Below are 17,488 nucleotides of genomic sequence, written 5' to 3' on the forward strand. Positions count from 1 at the left end.
GCAGCGAGCACAGTGGGTGATGGGTGAGCGGGACTGGGTGCGAGTTAGGACACGGGGCAGCGAGCACAGGGGGTGATGGGTGAGCGCGATTCGGTGCGAGTTTTGGATCACCGCAAATTTACGTAGGGTAGAATGTGGGAGGCCGGCCAGGAGTGAGTTATAAAAGTCAAGTGTAGAGGTAACTAAGGCATGGACAAAGAGCAGTCAATAATCCCCATACACAGAGTGATCCACAAACCATCATCTGCTCCCGAAACAATCAGTTTGATTTTTCTTTTGGTAATTTCATCGGAATCTGAAATGAAAACCGGTTTTCGATTATAAAATGGGAAATGAATGTGAAAGGTTCACAATGATTGTTATTTACTGATGAAGTTAGAAATAGGGAGATATTAGAATAATAAATCTAGATACCTCGAGCCTCAGAGTGACTGTCCTTTTCTAAAGAATCTGGAACAGAAGGAACAGAATTTCAGTTCACCAATCACAGGACAGTCTCCGTGTCCAGTTATAGAATCGATCCTCCTGTGCGGGAGGGGTTAATTCCCCCCTCACTCTCTCCTCACACACCGGCGTCTTCTCTAAAGCACCGTCAATAATCACAGGGCAACTCCCAGTTTTAGATTTGGCCTCCCAGGTCGGGCAGTCAATGAGAGAATCTCGAGTTAGCAGGCAGGTACAGCAAGCAGTTAGGAATGTAGATGGTATGTTGGCCTTTATTGTAAGGGGTTGGTGTACAAGAGTAAGGAAGTCTTGGTATAATTATACAGGGCTTTGGTGGGTGCACACCTGGAGCACTGTGCACAGGTCAGGTCTCATTATCTGCGGAAGGATACACTTGCCTTAGAGGGAGTGCAGCAAAGGTTGATTGGATCGATTCCTGGGAGGAGAGGGTTGTCCTATGAGGAGAGATTGAGTAGATTGGGCCCATACTCTCTGGAGTTTAGAAGAATGAGAGGTGACCTCATTGAAAGATACAACTTCTGAGAGGGCTTGACAAGGTGGATGCAGAGAGGATGTTTCCACTGATGGGGGAGACGAGAACGAGAGCATAATCTTAGAATAAGGGGCCGCCCATTGAAAACTGAAATGAGGAGAAATTTCTTCTCCGAGGGTTGTAAATCTGAGGAATTCACTGCCTCAGAGAGCTGTGGAAGCTGGGACATTGAATAAATTTGACAGAAATAGACATTTTGTTAAACACTAAGGGAATGTAAGAGGTTATCGGGAGCGGGCGGGAAAGTGGAGTTGAGGTGGAAGATCAGCCATGATCTCATTGAATGGCGGAGCAGGCTCGGGGGCCGAATGGCCGACTCCTGCTCCTAATTCTGATGAAGTTGTGGAATGGAGAAAGAGCAGACAGACTGACACTGGCCCGGCACACTCCCCGTTCAATAAAACCCGCAATTGTCCACTCACTGGCATTGTGGTTGTTCCTGTTCCGTTTTCCAATTTCATCGGAATCTGAATGGAGAATAAGAAAGCGAGATTTGTTGAGTGAGGATTGGACGTGAAATGGAAAGGTGAGTGAGCGGCCTGACCCATTGGGCTGTGGGTAAGGGGGTGTGAAGGGGCAGTGAGTGAGCCAGGGGCTCGGTGTTTCCCACACAGACCCCAGCCCAGTCTCCCAGGTCACCTGAGCGCTTTGGTGTGGTCCTCAGGACCCGACACATCGCCCCGAGACTCGGCCAATCCAGGACCTGGGCTCAGAACCTGGACTGGATCCAGAGTGAGCGAGTGGCTCTGCACTGGGAGTGGCTCGGGATCCAGTAGCAGGAAGCTGCCGACTCCATTCATAGAAACAGAGAAACATAGAAAGCTGGTGCAGGAGTAGGCCATTCGGCCCTTCTAGCCTGCACCGCCATTGAATATGATCATGGCTGATCATTCCCTCAGGACCCCTTTCCTGCTTTCTCTCCATACCCCTTGATCCCTTTAGCCGTAAGGAAATATCTAACTCCCTCTTGAATATATCCAACGAACTGGCCTCAACAACTCTCTGTGGTAGAGAATTCCACGGGTTAACAACTCTCTGAGTGAAAAAGTTTCTCCTTATCTCGGTCCTAAATGGCTTACCCCTTATCCTTAGACTGTGACTCCAGGTTCTGGACTTCCCCAACATCGGGAACATTCTTCCTGCATCTAACCTGTCCAGTCCCATCAGAATTTTATATGTTTCTATGAGATTCCCTCTCATTCTGCTAAACTCCAGTGAATACAGGCCCAGTCGATCCAGTCTCTCCTCATATGTCAGTCCTGCCATCCCGGGAATCAGTCTGGTGAACCTTCGCTGCACTCCCTCAATAGCAAGAACGTCCTTCCTCAGATTAGGAGACCAAAACTGAACACAATATTCCAGGTGAGGCCTCACCAAGGCCCTGTACAACTGCAGCAAGACCTCCCTGCTCCTACACTCAAATCCCCTAGCTATGAAGGCCAACATACCATTTGCTGCCTTCACCGCCTGCTGTATCTGCATGCCAACTTTCAATGACTGATGTACCATGACACCCAGGTCTCATTGCACCTCCCCTTTTCCTAATCTGTCACCATTCAGATAATATTCTGCCTTCGTGTTTTTGCCACCAAAGTGGATAACCTCACATTTATCCACATTAAACTGCATCTGCCATGCATTTGCCCACTCACCTAACCTGTCCAAGTCACCCTGCAGCCTCTGAGCATCCTCCTCACAGCTCACACCACCACCCATCTGAGTGTCATCGGCAAACTTGGAGATATTACTCTCAATTCCTTCATCTAAATCATTGACATATATTGTAAATAGCTGGGGTCCCAGCACTGAGCCCTGCTGCACCCCACTAGTCACTGCCTGCCATTCTGAAAAGGACCCGTTTATCCTGACTCTCTGCTTCCTGTCTGCCAACCAGTTCTCTATCCACATCAGTACATTACCCCAATACCATGTGCTTTAATTTTGACACCAATCTCTTGTGTGGGACCTTGTCAAATGTCTTTTGAAAGTCCAAATACGCCACATCCACTGGTTCTCCCTTGTCCACTCTACCAGTTACATCCTCAAAAAATTCTAGAAGATTTGTCAAGCATGATTTCCCTTTGATAAATCCATGCTGACTTGGACCGATCCTGTCACTGCTTTCCAAATGCGCTGCTATTTCATCTTTCATAATTGATTCCAACATTTTCCCCGCTACTGATGTCAGGCTAACGGGTCTATAATTCCCCGTTTTCTCTCTCCCTCCTTTCTTAAAATGTTGTGTTACAGTTGCTAACCTCCAGTCGATAGGAACTGATCCAGATTCAATAGATTGTTGGAAAATGATCACCAATGCATCCACTATTTCTAGAGCCACTTCCTTAAGTACTCTGGGATGAAGACTATCAGGCCCCGGGGAATTATCGGCCTTCAATAATATCAATTTCCGTAACACAATTTCGCTACTAATAAGGATTTCCTTCAGTTCCTCTCTCCCTCTAGACTCTCGGTTCCCTAGTATTTCCGAAATGTTCTTTATGGCTTACTTCATGAAGACAGAACCAAAGTGTGGTCACGGAATCTGTGGTCACACCCCGACAATCGGTGCTGGATTATTGTAATATCAGAGGCAATACCTGTCTCCACAGACCGGCTCTCCTTCTGGGCAGAATCTGGAACAGAAGGAACAGAATTTCAGTTCACCAATCACAGGACAGTCTCCGTGTCCAGTTATCAGAATGGGTTTAAAACTGTCGCTCCGTTTTAATGAGATTTCAATGTGTAACCGCGACGTGTGGTGGACAGATCGGGATCAATACCTTTAGTATCCGGCCCACTCTCATTCTCTGCAGAGTCTGAAACACAAGGAACACAGTTTCAGTTCCCAGACCACACGCTCAGTTACCCGAATGGTTTTGAAAGATTACCCAGGATTACACGGGATATACGGCCCAGAAACAGGCCATTCGGCCAACCAGTCCATGCCGGCGTTTATGCTCCACTCGAGCCTCCTCCCGTCTTTCCTCATCTAACTCTATCAGCATAACCCTCTATTCCCTTCTCCCCCACTTCCTTGTCCAGCCTCCCCTTAAATACATCGATACTATTTGCCTCAACCCCTCCCTGTGGCAGCGAGTTCCACATTCTCACCGCTCTCTGGGTAAAGAAGTTTCTCCTGAATTCCCCATTGGGTTTCTGGGTGACTATCTCATATTGATGGCCTCTAGTTATATCTTCCCCACAAGTGGGAACACTGAGCCCTAAATGGCCGATCCCTTATCCTGAGGCTGTGACCCCCGGTACTAGACTTTCCAGCCCGGGGGAAACAGTCTCTCAGCATCTAACCTGTCAATCCCCCTCATAATCTTTTCTGGTTCAATGAGATTCTTCTAAACTCCAGACTGAATGGGCCTGGGTATTTGTATTGAAGGATCTGGAATAAACCATTCTGTTTCGGGGCCAGCTTGTTCTCTATTCTGGTCCTGAGGCCCATGCGTATGGACTGGGCCAATCAGCCCCTCGAGCCCTGACCCCTGACCCCACATGCATTTGATATTATAAGAACATAAGAACATAAGAAATAGGAGCAGGAGAAGGCCATATGCCCCTCGAGCCTGCTCCGCCATTTAATATGATCATGGCTGATCCGATAATGGACTCAGGTCCACTTCCCTGACCGCACTGTATAACCACTTATCCCCTTATTGTTTAAGAAACTGTCTATTTCTGTCTTAAATGTATTCAATGTCCCAGCTTCCACAGCTCTCTGAGGCAGTGAATTCCACAGATTTACAACCCTCTGAGAGAAGAAATTTCTCCTCATCTCAGTTTTAAATGGGCGGCCCCTTATTCTAAGATTATGGCCTCTAGTTCTGGTAAATAGTTGGGGTCCCAGCACTGATCCCTATGGCACCCCACTGGTTACTGTTTGCCAACTGAAGTATGTTTTCTGTTCGTTAGCCAATCCTCAATCCATGCTAATATATTACCCCCAACCCCGTGATCCTTTATCTTGTGCAGTCTCAATAAAGAGCTTGTTAACCCTCAGGGACCCAGCTCCCGTATATTGGCGCAGTCAATAATCCCCATACACAGAGTGATCCACAAACCATCATCTGCTCCCGAAACAATCACTTTGATTTTCCTTTTGGTAATTTCATCGGAATCTGAAATGAAAACCGGTTTTTGATTATAAAATGGGAAATGAATGTGGAAGGTTCACAATGATTATTATTTAATGATGAAGTTAGAAATAGGGAGATATTAGAATAATAAATCTCGATACCTCGAGCCTCAGAGTGACTGTCCTTTTCTAAAGAATCTGGAACAGAAGGAACAGAATTTCAGTTCACCAATCACAGGACAGTCTCCGTGTCCAGTTATCAGAATGGGTTTAAAACTGTCGCTCCGTTTTAATGAGATTTCAATGTGTAACCGCGACGTGTGGGGGAAAGATCGGGATCAATACCTTTAGTATCCGGCCCACTCTCATTCTCTGCAGAGTCTGAAACACAAGGAACACAGTTTCAGTTCCCAGACCACACGCTCAGTTACCCGAATGGTCTACAAAGCTCCCGCTCCCAGTGCAAACACCGACACACTCAGCACTCATAACAACAGAAGAAATAGGAGCAGGAGTCGGCCATTCGGCCCCTCGAGCCTGCTCCGCCATTCAATCAGATCATGGCTGAACTTCGACCTTAACTCCACTTTCCCGCCCGATCCCCATATCCCTTGATTCAACAACAACAACAACTTGTATTTATATAGCGCCTTTAATGTAGTGAGACGTCCCAAGTTGCATCACAGGAGTGTTATGAGATAAAATTTGACACCGAGCCACAGAAGTAGAAATTAGCGCAGGTGACCAAAATCTTGGACAAAGAGGTGGGTTTTAAGGAGCATCTTGAAGAGGAAAGAGAGGAAGAGAGATGGAGAGGTTTAGGGAGGGAGTTCCAGAGCTTGGGGCCCAGGCAACAGAAGTCACGGCCACCGATGGTGGAGCGATTATAATCAGGGATGGTTAGGAGGGCAGAATTAGAGGAGCGCAGACATCTCGGGGGTTTGTGGGGCTGGAGGAGATTACAGAGATAGGGAGGGGCAAGGGTCATGGAGGGAATTGAAAACAAAGATGAGAATTTTGAAATCGAGGCGTTGCTTAACCGGGAGTCAATGTAGGTGAGCGAGCACAGGGGGTGATGGGTGAGAGGGACTCGGTGCGAGTTTGGACACGGGTCAGCGAGCACAGGATGAGCGGGACTTGGTGCGAGTTAGGACACGGGGCAGCGAGCACATGGGTGATGGGTGAGCAGGACTTGGTGCGAGTTAGGACACGGGTAGCCGAGGTTTGGATGACCTCCAGTTTACGTAGGGTAGAATGTGGGAGGCCGGCCAGCAGTGTGTTGCAATAGTCAAGGCCCGAGGGTAACTAAGACACGGACAAAGCGCAGTCAATAATCCCCATATACAGAGTGATCCACAAACCATCATCTGCTCCCGATCCAATCACTTTGATTTTCCTTTTGGTAATTTCATCGGAATCTGAAATGAAAACCGGTTTTTGATTATAAAATGGGAAATGAATGTGAAAGGTTCACAATGATTATTATTTACTGATGAAGAAGTTAGAAATAGGGAGATATTAGAATAATAAATCTAGATACCTCGAGCCTCAGAGTGACTGTTCTTTTCGAAAGAATCTGGAACAGAAGGAATAGAATTTCAGTTCACCAATCACAGGACAGTCTCCGTGTCCAGTTATCAGAATGGGTTTAAAACTGTCGCTCCGTTTTAATGAGATTTCAATGTGTAACCGCGACGTGTGGGGGAAAGATCGGGATCAATACCTTTAGTATCCGGCCCACTCTCATTCTCTGCAGAGTCTGAAACACAAGGAACACAGTTTCAGTTCCCAGACCACACGCTCAGTTACCCGAATGGTCTACAAAGCTCCCGCTCCCAGTGCAAACACCGACACACTCAGCACTCATAACAACAGAAGAAATAGGAGCAGGAGTCGGCCATTCGGCCCCTCGAGCCTGCTCCGCCATTCAATCAGATCATGGCTCTACTTTGACCTTAACTCCACTTTCCCGCCCGATCCCCACATCCCTTGATTCAACAACAACAACAACTTGTATTTATAGAAACATAGAAACATAGAAACATAGAAAATAGGTGCAGGAGTTGGCCATTCGGCCCTTCTAGCCTGCACCGCCATTCAATGAGTTTATGGCTGAACATGCAACTTCAGTACCCCATTCCTGCTTTTTCACCATTTCCCCTTGATTCCCCTAGTAGTAAGAACTTCATCTAACTTCTTTTTGAATATATTTAGTGAATTGGCCTCAACAACTTTCTGTGGTAGATAATTCCACAGGTTCACCACTCTCTGGGTGAAGAAATTCCTCCTCATCTCGGTCCTAAATGGCTTACCCCTTATCCTTAGACTGTGTTCCCTGGTTCTGGACTTCCCCAACATTGGGAACATTCTTCCTGCATCTAACCTGTCTAACCCCGTCAGAATTTTAAACGTTTCTATGAGGTCCCCTCTCATTCTTCTGAACTCCAGTGAATACAAGCCCAGTTGATCCAGTCTTTCTTGATAGGTCAGTCCCGCCATCCCGGGAATCAGTCTGGTGAACCTTCGCTGCACTCCCTCAATAGCAAGAATGTCCTTCCTCAGGTTAGGAGACCAAAACTGTACACAATACTCCAGGTGTGGCCTCACCAAGGCCCTGTACAACATTAGCAACACCTCCCTGCCCCTGTACTCAAATCCCCTCGCTATGAAGGCCAACATGCCATTTGCTTTCTTAACCACCTGCTGTACCTGCATTCAATGACTGATGTACCATGACACCCAGGTCTCGTTGCACCTCCCCTTTTCCTAATCTGTCACCATTCAGATAATAGTCTGTCTCTCTGTTTTTACCACCAAAGTGGATAACCTCACATTTATCCACATTATACTTCATCTGCCATGCATTTGCCCACTCACCTAACCTATCCAAGTCGCTCTGCAGCCTCATAGCATCCTCCTCGCAGCTCACACTGCCACCCAACTTAGTGTCATCCGCAAATTTGGAGATACTACATTTAATCCCCTCGTCTAAATCATTAATGTACAATGTAAACAGCTGGGGCCCCAGCACAGAACCTTGCGGTACCCCACTAGTCACTGCCTGCCATTCTGAAAAGTCCCCATTTACTCCTACTCTTTGCTTCCTGTCTGACAACCAGTTCTCAATCCATGTCAGCACACTACCCCCAATCCCATGTGCTTTAACTTTGCACATCAATCTCTTGTGTGGGACCTTGTCGAAAGCCTTCTGAAAGTCCAAATATACCACATCAACTGGTTCTCCCTTGTCCACTCTACTGGAAACATCCTCAAAAAATTCCAGAAGATTTGTCAAGCATGATTTCCCTTTCACAAATCCATGCTGACTTGGACCTATCATATCACCTCTTTCCAAATGCACTGCTATGACATCCTTAATAATTGATTCCATCATTTTACCCACTACTGAGGTCAGGCTGACCGGTCTATAATTCCCTGTTTTCTCTCTCCCTCCTTTTTTAAAAAGTGGGATTACATTGGCTACCCTCCACTCCATAGGAACTGATCCAGAGTCTATGGAATGTTGGAAAATGACTGTCAATGCATCCACTATTTCCAAGGCCACCTCCTTAAGTACTCTTGGATGCAGTCCATCAGGCCCTGGGGATTTATCGGCCTCCAATCCCATCAACTTCCCCAACACAATTTCCCGACTAATAAGGATTTCCCTCAATTCCTCCTCCTTACTAGACCCTCCAACCCCTATATAGCGCCTTTAATGTTGTGAGACGTCCCAAGGTGCATCACAGGAGTATTATGAGATAAAATTTGACACTGAGCCATAGAAGTAGAAATTAGCGCAGGTGACCACAATCTTGGTCAAAGAGTTCGGTTTTAAGGAGCATCTTGAAGGAGGAGAGAGAGGTAGAGAGGTGGAGAGGTTTAGGGAAGGAGGTCCAGAGCTTGGGGACCAGGCAACACAAGGCACGGCCACCGATGGTGGAGCGATTATTATCAGGGATGCTCAAGCGGGCAGATTTAGAGGAGCGCAGATATCTCGGGGGGTTGTGGGGCTGGAGGAGGTTACAGAGATAGGGAGGGGCGAGGGTCATGGAAGAATTGAAAACAAAGATGAGAATTTTGAAATCGAAGCGTTGCTTAACTGGGAGCCAATGTAAGTCAGCGAGCTCAGGGGATGATGGGTGAGTGGGACTTGGTGCGAGTTAGGACACGGAGCAGCGAGCACAGGGGGTGATGGGTGAGCGGGATTCGGTGCGAGTTAGGACACGGGTAGCCGAGATTTGGATGACCTCCAGTTTACGTCGGGTAGAATGTGGGAGGCCGGCCAGCAGTGTGTTGGAATAGTCAAGTGGAGAGGTAACTAAGACACGGACAAAGTGCAGTCAATAATCCCCATACACAGAGTGATCCACAAACCATCATCAGCTCCCGATCCAATCACTTTGATTTTCCTTTTGGTAATTTCATCGGAATCTGAAATGAAAACCGTTTTTTGATTATAAAATGGGAAATGAATGTGGAAGGTTCACAATGATTATTATTTACTGATGAAGTTAGAAATAGGGAGATATTAGAATAATAAATCTAGATACCTCGAGCCTCAGAGCGACTGTCCTTTTCTAAAGAATCTGGAACAGAAGGAACAGAATTTCAGTTCACCAATCACAGGACAGTCTCTGTGTCCAGTTATCAGAATGGGTTTAAAACTGTTGCTCCGTTTTAATGAGATTTCAATGTGTAACAGCGACGTGTGGGGGAAAGATCGGGATCAATACCTTTAGTATCCGGCCCACTCTCATTCTCTGCAGAGTCTGAAACACAAGGAACACAGTTTCAGTTCCCAGACCACACGCTCAGTTACCCGAATGGTTTACAAAGCTCCCGTTCCCAGTGCAAACACCGACACACTCAGCACTCATAACAACAGAAGAAATAGGAGCAGGAGTCGGCCATTCGGCCCCTCGAGCCTGCTCCGCCATTCAATCAGATCATGGCTGATCTTCGACCTTAACTCCACTTTCCCGCCCGATCCCCATATCCCTTGATTCAACAACAACAACAACTTGTATTTATATAGCGTCTTTAATGTAGTGAAATGTTGCAAGGTGCATCACAGGAGTGTTATGAGATAAAATTTGACACCGAGCCGCACAAGGAGAAATTAGTGCAGGTGACCAAAAGCTTGGTCAAAGAGGTAGGTTTTAAGGAGCATCTTGAAGGAGGAAAGAGAGGTAGAGAGGTCGAGAGGTGGAGAGGTTTCGGGAGGGAGTTCCAGAGCTTGGGACCCAGGTAACAGAAGGAACGGCCACCGATAGTTGAGCGATTATAATCAGGGATGGTCAATAGGGAAGAATTAGAGGAGCGGAGGTATCTCGGGAGGTTTTGAGGCTGGAGTAGATTACAGAAATAGGGAGGAGTGTGGGCCATGGAGGGGTTTGAAAACAAGGATGAAGAATTTTGTAATCGAGGCTTTGCTCAACCGGGAGCCAATATCAGTCAGCGAGCACAGGGGCTGATGGGTGAGTGGGACTGGGTGCGAGTAAGGACACGGGGCAGCGAGCACAGTGAGGTGATGGGTGAGCGGGACTGGGTGCGAGTTAGGACACGGGGCAGCGAGCACAGGGGGTGATGGGTGAGTGGGACTTGGTGCGAGTTAGGACACGGGGCAGTGAGCACAGGGGGTGATGGGTGAGCGGGACTCGGTGTGAGTTAGCATCCGGGGCAGCGAGCACAGGGGGTGATGGGTGAGCGGGACTTGGTGCGCGATTTGGATCACCGCAAGTTTACATAGGGTAGAATGTGGGAGGCCGGCCAGGAGTGTGTTGCAATAGTTAAGTGTAGAGGTAACTAAGGCATGGACAAAGCGCAGTCAATAATCCCCATACACAGAGTGATCCACAAACCATCATCTGCTCCCGAAACAATCAGTTTGATTTTTCTTTTGGTAATTTCATCGGAATCTGAAATGAAAACCGGTTTTTGATTATAAAATGGGAAATGAATGTGAAAGGTTCACAATGATTATTATTTGCTGATGAAGTTAGAAATAGGGAGATATTAGAATAATAAATCTAGATACCTCGAGCCTCAGACTGACTGTCCTTTTCTAAAGAATCTGGAACAGAAGGAACAGACTTTCAGTTCACCAATCACAGGACAGTCTCCGTGTCCAGTTATAGAATCGATCCTCCTGTGCGGGAGGGGTTAATTCCCCCCTCACTCTCTCCTCACACACCGGCGTCTTCTCTAAAGCACCGTCAATAATCACAGGGCAACTCCCAGTTTTAGATTTGGCCTCCCAGGTCGGGCAGTCAATGAGAGAATCTCGAGTTAGCAGGCAGGTACAGCAAGCAGTTAGGAATGTAGATGGTATGTTGGCCTTTATTGTAAGGGGTTGGTGTACAAGAGTAAGGAAGTCTTGGTATAAATATACAGGGCTTTGGTGGGTGCACACCTGGAGTACTGTGCACAGGTCAGGTCTCCTTATCTGCGGAAGGATACACTTGCCTTAGAGGGAGTGCAGCAAAGGTTGATTGGATCGATTCCTGGGAGGAGAGGGTTGTCCCATGAGGAGAGATTGAGTAGATTGGGCCCATACTCTCTGGAGTTTAGAAGAATGAGAGGTGACCTCATTGAAAGATACAAGCTTCTGAGAGGGCTTGACAAGGTGGATGCAGAGAGGATGTTTCCACTGATGGGGGAGACTAGAACTAGGGGGCATAATCTTAGAATAAGGGGCCGCCCATTGAAATCTGAGATGAGGAGAAATTTCTTCTCCGAAGGTTGTAAATCTGTGGAATTCACTGCCTCAGAGAGCTGTGGAAGCTGGGACATTGAATAAATTGGACAAAAATGGACAGTTTCTTAAACATTAAGGGAATGTAAGAGGTTATCGGGAGCGGCGGGAAAGTGGAGTTGAGGTGGAAGATCAGCCATGATCTCATTGAATGGCGGAGCAGGCTCGGGGGCCGAATGGCCGACTCCTGCTCCTAATTCTGATGAAGTTGTGGAATGGAGAAAGAGCAGACAGACTGACACTGGTCCGGCACACTCCCCGTTCAATAAAACCCGCAATTGTCCACTCACTGGCATTGTGGTTGTTCCTGTTCCGTTTTCCAATTTCATCCGAATCTGAATGAAGAATAAGAAAGCGAGATTTGTTGAGTGAGGATTGGACGTGAAATGGAAAGGTGAGTGAGCGGCCTGACCCATTGGGCTGTGGGTAAGGGGGTGTGAAGGGGCAGTGAGTGAGCCAGGGGCTCGGTGTTTCCCACACAGACCCCAGCCCAGTCTCCCAGGTCACCTGAGCGCTTTGGTGTGGTCCTCAGGACCCGACCCATCGCCCCGAGACTCGGCCATTCCGGGACCTGGGCTCAGAACCTGGACTGGATCCAGAGTGAGCGAGTGGCTCTGCACTGGGAGTGGCTCGGGATCCAGTAGCAGGAAGCTGCCGACTCCATTCATAGAAACAGAGAAACATAGAAAGCTGGTGCAGGAGTAGGCCATTCGGCCCTTCGAGCCTGCACCGCCATTGAATATGATCATGGCTGATCATGTAACTTCACTACCCCATTCCTGCTTTCTCTCCATACCCCTTGATCCCTTTAGCCGTAAGGGCCAGATCCAACTCCCTCTTGAATATGTCCAACGAACTGGCCTCAACAACTCTCTGTGGTAGAAAATTCCACAGGTTAACAACTCTCTGAGTGAAGAAGTTTCTCCTCATCTGAGTCCTAAATGGACTACCCCTTATCCTTAGACTGTGTCCCCTGGTTCTGGACTTCCCCAACATCGGGAGCATTCTTCCTGCATCTAACCTGTCCAAACCCATCAGAATTTTATATGTTTCTATGAGATTCCCTCTCATTCTGCTAAACTCCAGTAAATACAGGCCCAGTCCCTCCAGTCTCTCCTCATATGTCAGTTCTGCCATCCCGGGAATCAGTCTGGTGAACCTTCGCTGCACTCCCTCAATAGCAAGAACGTCCTTCCTCAGATTAGGAGACCAAAACTGAACGCAATATTCCAGATGAGGCCTCACCAAGGTCCTGTACAACTGCAATAAGATCTCCCTGCTCCTATACTCAAATCCCCTAGCTATGAAGGCCAACATGCCATTTGCCTTCTTCACCGCCTACTGTACCTGCATACCTACCATCAATGACTGATGTACCATGACACCCAGGTCTCGTTGCACCTCCCCCTTTCTTAATCTGCTGCCATTCAGATAATATTCTGCCTTCATGTTTTTGCCACCAAAGTGGATAACCTCACATTTATCCACATTATACTGCATCTGCCATGCATTTGCCCACTCAACTAACCTGTCCAAGTCACCCTGCAGCCTCTGAGCATCCTCCTCACAGCTCACACCGCCACCCAGCTTAGTGTCATCTGCAAACCTGGAGATATTACTCTCAATTCCTTCATCTAAATCATTGATATATATTGTAAATAGCTGGGGTCCCAGCACTGAGCCCTGCGGCACCCCACTAGTCACTGCCTGCCATTCTGAAAAGGACCCGTTTATTCCGACTCTCTGCTTCCTGTCTGCCAACCAGTTCTCTATCCACGTCAGTACATTTCCCCCAATACCATGGGCTTTAATTTTGACACCAATCTCTTATGTGGGACCTTGTCAAAAGTCTTTTGAAAGTCCAAATTCACCACATTCACTGGATCTCCCTTGTCCACTCTACGAGTTACACCCTCAAAAAATTCTAGAAGATTTGTCAAGCATGATTTCCCTTTGATAAATCCATGCTGGACCAATCCTGTCACTGCTTTCCAAATGAGGTGCTATTTCATCTTTAATAATTGATTCCAACATTTTCCCCACTACTGATGTCAGGCTAACCGGTCTATAATTTGCTCTCTCCCTCCTTTCTTAAAAAGTGTTGTTATATTAGCTAACCTCCAGTCCATAGGAACTGATCCAGAGTCGATAGATTGTTGGAAAATGATCACCAATGCATCCACTATTTCTAGGGCCATTTCCTTAAGTACTCTGGGATGAAGACTATCAGGCCCTGGGGATTTATCGGCCTTCAATCCCATCAATTTCCCTAACACAATTTCGCTACTAATAAGGATTTCCTTCAGTTCCTCTCTCTCGCTAGACCCTTGGTTCCCTAGTATTTCAGGAATGTTCTTTGTGTCTTCCTTCGTGAAGACAGAACCAAAGTGTGGTCACGGCAATCTGTGGTCACACCCCGACAATCGGTGCTGGATTATTGTAATATCAGAGGCAATACCTGTCTCCACAGACCGGCTCTCCTTCTGGGCAGAATCTGGAACAGAAGGAACAGAATTTCAGTTCACCAATCACAGGACAGTCTCCGTGTCCAGTTATCAGAATGGGTTTAAAACTGTCGCTCCGTTTTAATGAGATTTCAATGTGTAACCGCGACGTGTGGGGGAAAGATCGGGATCAATACCTTTAGTATCCGGCCCACTCTCATTCTCTGCAGAGTCTGAAACACAAGGAACACAGTTTCAGTTCCCAGACCACACGCTCAGTTATCCGAATGGTTTACAAAGCTCCCGCTCCCAGTGCAAACACTGACACACTCAGCACTCATAACAACAGAAGAAATAGGAGCAGGAGTCGGCCATTCGGCCCCTCGAGTCTGCTCTGCCATTCAATCAGATCCTGGCTGAACTTCGACCTTAACTCCACTTTCCCGCCCGATCCCCATATCCCTTGATTCAACAACAACAACAACTTGTCTTGATATAGCGCCTTTAATGTAGTGAGACGTCCCAAGGTGCATCACACGAGCATTATGAGATGCAAAATTTGACACTGAGCCGCAGAAGTAGAAATTAGTGCAGGTGAAAAAATCTTGCACAAAAAGGTCGGTTTTAAGGAGCATCTTGAAGAGGAAAGAGAGGTAGAGAGGTGGAGAGGTTTAGGGAGGGAGTTCCAGAGCTTGGAGCCCAGGCAACAGAAGGCACGGCCACCGATGGTGGAGAATTATAATCAGGGATGGTCAGGAGGGCAGAATTAGAGGAGCGCAGACATCTCGGGGGTTGTGGGGCTGGAGGAGATTACAGAGATTGGGAGGGGCGAGGGTCATGGACGGATTTGAAAACAAAGATTAGATTTTTGAAATCGAGGCGTTGCTTAACCGGGAGCCAATGTAGGTGAGCGAGCACAGGGGATGATGGGTGAGTGGGACTAGGTGCGAGTTAGGACACGGGGCAGCGAGCACAGGGGGTGATGGGTGAGTGGGACTCGGTGCGAGTTAGGACACGGGGCAGCGAGCACAGGGGGTGATGGGTGAGCGGGACTTGGTGCGAGTTAGGACACGGGGCAGCGAGCACAGTGGGTGATGGGTGAGTGGGACTCGGTGCGAATTAGGACACGGGGCAGTGAGCACAGGGGGTGATGGGATTGGTGGGACTTGATGCGAGTTAGGACACGGGGCAGCGAGCACAGGGGGTGATGGGTGAGCGGGACTTGGTGCAAGTTAGGACACGGGGCAGCGAGCACAGGGGGTGATGGGTGAGCGGGTGTTGGTGCAAGTTAGGACACGGGGCAGCGAGCACTGAGGGTGATGGGTGAGCGGGACTTGGTGCAAGTTAGGACACGGGGCAGCGAGCACAGGGGGTGATGGGAGAGCGGGACTTGGTGCAAGTTAGGACACGGGGCAGTGAGCACTGAGGGTGATGGGTGAGCGGGACTTGGTGCAAGTTAGGACACGGGGCAGCGAGCACAGTGGGTGATGGGTGAGCGGGATTCGGTGCGAGTTAGGGCACGGGGCAGCGAGCACAGTGGGTGATGGGTGAGCGGGACTCGGTGCGAGTTAGGACACGGGTAGCCGAGTTTTGGATGACCTCCAGTTTACGTAGGGTAGAATGTAGCAGGCCGGCCAGGAGTGTGTTGGAATAGTCAACGCCCGGGGGTAAGTAAGACACGGACAAAGCGCAGTCAATAATCCCCATACACAGAGTGATCCACAAACCATCATCTGCTCCCGAGACAATCACTTTGATTTTCCTTTTGGAAATTTCATCGGAATCTGAAACGAAAACCGGTTTCCGATTATAAAATGGGAAATGAATGTGAAAGGTTCACAATGATTATTATTTACTGATGAAGTTAGAAATAGGGAGATTTTAGAATAAAAAATATAGATACCTCGAGCCTCAGAGTGACTGTCCTTTTCTGAAGAATCTGGAACAGAAGGAACAGAATTTCAGTTCACCAATCACAGGACAGTCTCCGTGTCCAGTTATCAGAATGGGTTTAAAACTGAAGCTCCGTTTTAATGAGATTTCAATGTGTAACCGCGACGTGTGGGGGAAAGATCGGGATCAATACCTTTAGTATCCGGCCCACTCTCATTCTCTGCAGAGTCTGAAACACAAGGAACAGAGTTTCAGTTCCCAGACCACACGCTCAGTTACCCGAATGGTTTTGAAAGATTACCCAGGATTACACGGGATATACGGCCCAGAAACAGGCCATTCGGCCCAACCAGTCCATGCCGACGTTTATGCTCCACTCGAGCCTCCTCCCGTCTTTCCTCATCTAACTCTATCAGCACAACCCTCTATTCCCTTCTCCCCCACTTCCTTGTCCAGCCTCCCCTTAAATACATCGATACTATTTGCCTCAACCCCTCCCTGTGGCAGCGAGTTCCACATTCTCACCGCTCTCTGGGTAAAGAAGTTTCTCCTGAATTCCCCATTGAGTTTCTGGGTGACTATCTTATATTGATGGCCTCTAGTTATATCTTCCCCACAAGTGGAAGCACTGAGCCCTAAATGGCCGACCCCTTATCCTGAGGCTGTGACCCCCGGTTCTAGACTCTCCAGCCCGGGGTAAACAGTCTCTCAGCATCTACCCTGTCAATCCCCCTCATAATCTTTTCTGGTTCAATGAGATTCTTCTAAACTCCAGACTGAATGGGCCTGGGTATTTGTATTGAAGGATCTGTTCTCTATTCTGGTCCTGAGGCCCATGCGTATGGACTGGGCCAATCAGCCACTCGAGCCCTGACCCCTGACCCCACATGCATTTGATATTATAAGAACATAAGAACATAAGAAATAGGAGCAGGAGAAGGCCATATGCCCCTCGAGCCTGCTCCGTCATTTAATACGATCATGGCTGGTTTGATCATGGACTCAGGTCCACTTCCCTGCCCGCTCCCCATAACCACTTATTCCCTTATCGTTTAAGAAACTGTCTATTTCTGTCTTAAATTTATTCAATGTCCCAGCTTCCACAGCTCTCCAAGGCAGCGAATTCCACAGATTCACAACCCTCTGAGGAAGAAATTTCTCCTCATCTCAGTTTTAAATGGGCGGCCCCTTATTCTAAGATTATGGCCTCCAGTTCTGGTAAATAGTTGGGGTCCCAGCACTGATCCCTGTGGCACCCCACTGGTTACTGTTTGCCAACTGAAGTATGTTTTCTGTTCGTTAGCCAATCCTCT

At 47.9% G+C, this 17,488-nt stretch overlaps 2 long non-coding RNA genes across 2 annotated transcripts; both read right to left on the reverse strand.

Moving 5' to 3' along the window:
- Positions 1-414: 414 nt before the first annotated feature.
- On the reverse strand, positions 415-4,035 carry LOC139230554 (uncharacterized). The gene is made up of 4 exons (XR_011587949.1): positions 3,778-4,035; positions 3,595-3,630; positions 1,420-1,464; positions 415-450 (listed from the first exon to the last, which is right to left on the reverse strand). It is a non-coding gene; the product is annotated as an uncharacterized lncRNA (long non-coding RNA).
- A 7,086-nt stretch (positions 4,036-11,121) lies between these two features.
- LOC139230553 (uncharacterized) lies at positions 11,122-14,334 on the reverse strand. The gene is made up of 3 exons (XR_011587948.1): positions 14,297-14,334; positions 12,129-12,173; positions 11,122-11,157 (listed from the first exon to the last, which is right to left on the reverse strand). It is a non-coding gene; the product is annotated as an uncharacterized lncRNA (long non-coding RNA).
- Between the last annotated feature and the right edge of the window lie 3,154 nt (positions 14,335-17,488).

This window comes from Pristiophorus japonicus, chromosome 19, assembly GCF_044704955.1.
Source record: "Pristiophorus japonicus isolate sPriJap1 chromosome 19, sPriJap1.hap1, whole genome shotgun sequence".
In the NCBI taxonomy this organism is placed as follows: Eukaryota; Metazoa; Chordata; class Chondrichthyes; family Pristiophoridae; genus Pristiophorus; species Pristiophorus japonicus.